Raw genomic sequence first — 1,986 nt, 5'->3', positions numbered from 1 at the left:
TCAGGTGAGTAGAACGCGGCCCCGGGCTTCGCCCCTCAATTCGCCCAACTCTTTGTTTCCTTCAGAGGCCTTTGGGACGGGAACCAGACACCCCTTTTCCTCCGTGCCCAAGTGCAGACGCGGGCGGTGGCCGGACCCCCGAGTGCAGAGGACCTGGTCCCGAACGCCAACCCTCTCGCTGAGACTTGTGGGCTGTGTCCCAGCCACGACCCACACCCTCCAGAGCCTGGAGCTCTCTGTGGGTGTCCCTATCTCGCTGCTCTGCACTCCCCCCTCCTTTCCTTGTAGGACCGTCCTGGGGCTCAGAAGTAACCCTCGGGAGTTGTCGGTGTGGCTGGAGACGACGGGCTGGCCACTCCTCTGGCTTCGAGCTGGGGAGAGGGTTCCTCGCTGCAGACCGAGCGGGGAACGGGACTCGCCTCCCGGGATGCTCCAGCGGCCGCGCGAAGGGCGCCCAGGGTTGGGCCGGGGTCGGGAAGCCTGGCGTCCGGCCTCCGGGGTGTCCCCCCTAGGCCCACTCTGAGCAGCGGTGTGACCTCAGGAAGGCCTCCTCTGCCTCTTGGACCATAGTTTGGTCTCTGAAACCAGACTTTGGATGCGCTGGGAGCTGCAGCTCCATGCTAGGCCCTGAGCCTTCAGCGCCCCTGTGGGAGGCAGGATGGGGGTGTCAGCCTTGAATTTCAGGGGTGCGGATGCAGAGTGGCCAGAGTAGTAGGGGCCCCTCCCTGGGGCTGTTTAGAAACTCGGCTGCGGGGTGAGGGCGTCCCCTGGACAGCGAGGTCCTACCCATCCTCTTCTGTGACCCAGGCGCTGGGATGGGAGCCCAGTTCCCCCCCTCACCCTCCCTGTCGTGGGGGGCCACCCCACACGCAGCCTGTCGTCTTCTGCCAGGGTCCGGGTTCAGTTCTCTGGCCGCAGAGCAGGCCAGGCCAGCGGCCAGCAGGAGCTTTAGCCGGGCGGCCTGGGACCCAGGGGCGCAAGGGCAGTGCTGTCCCAACCGGGACGTGGGCCACCAAGGCCTCAGGCGGAGGAGGCCAGAAAGGAGGCCAGTCGGCGGGAAAGGGGGATGATTCATTCCGAGAAGCCCGAATTGGAAACGTCGCAACCTGGGAACAGTCTTGTCTGGCCGACAGGAGAGCAGGGAGGGAAGGCCGCCGGTCGAAGTCCCGGGCCCAATCTTTGTCTCCATTCCTGGTTCCAGTCGGGCTTCTGGGGAAAGGAAGTCTCTTCTGCGTTGAGTTAAAGAAATCCTGGCCGCCTCCTCTGACGCCTTCTCCGAGTCTAGCTCAAGTCTCTCTTGCTGCAGCCTCCGTGCTGTTTGAGGAGGTCTGGAAGGAGGGGGCAGGCAAGAGGCTGGAGTCAGTGACATCCCCTCCTTCCTTCCCACGCTGCGGTATGTGAAGCGCAAGCTGGGGAGGGGAGCTGGGGGGGGGGGACGCGAGGTGGGGCTGCGCGCACCCCCGGCTCCCCGGGGCGGTCTGGATGCCCCCTCCCTCCTTACTACGATGTAGCCACGTGCGGGGGAGGGGCCGAGTCCCGGCCTTACTTACCCTGGAGGCGCCGCTGCCCGGGGCCCCAAGGTTGCCGAGGACCCCCAGGCCTGCAAAGGGGGCGCAGGAGGCCGCAACCCCGCAGCGGGAGATGCGCCAGCCGCGGGCCGGCGCCCCCTCCTCTCCTCTCCACCCGCGGGCCGGGCCAACTAGGGCTCCAGCCGCGCGTCCCTGGCTCGGAGCGCCGCTGCGGAAAACCCGAACGGGGGAAGCTCGCCGCCTCGCAGCCCGGGAAAATCCGGGGGTGGCCGCCAGGGATCTCCAAGCGGCCTGGGCGAGGCGGCCCGGGCTTCTCTTTCTGATTTGGAGCCGGACTCAGGCGTCCCGACCCTAGGTCCGTCGGTTCAGTCCCGGTCTTCCACCTTCTCTCCGCAGAGCTCGCAGACGACGGCACGATGACGGCCGGGAGCCCCGGAGACTGCGGGGAGGCGCGCCG

This window comes from Elephantulus edwardii, unplaced genomic scaffold, assembly GCF_000299155.1.
Source record: "Elephantulus edwardii isolate Elephantulus edwardi_28Jun2011 unplaced genomic scaffold, EleEdw1.0 scaffold00152, whole genome shotgun sequence".
In the NCBI taxonomy this organism is placed as follows: domain Eukaryota; kingdom Metazoa; phylum Chordata; class Mammalia; order Macroscelidea; family Macroscelididae; genus Elephantulus; species Elephantulus edwardii.
This window is presented reverse-complemented; position numbering follows the sequence as displayed.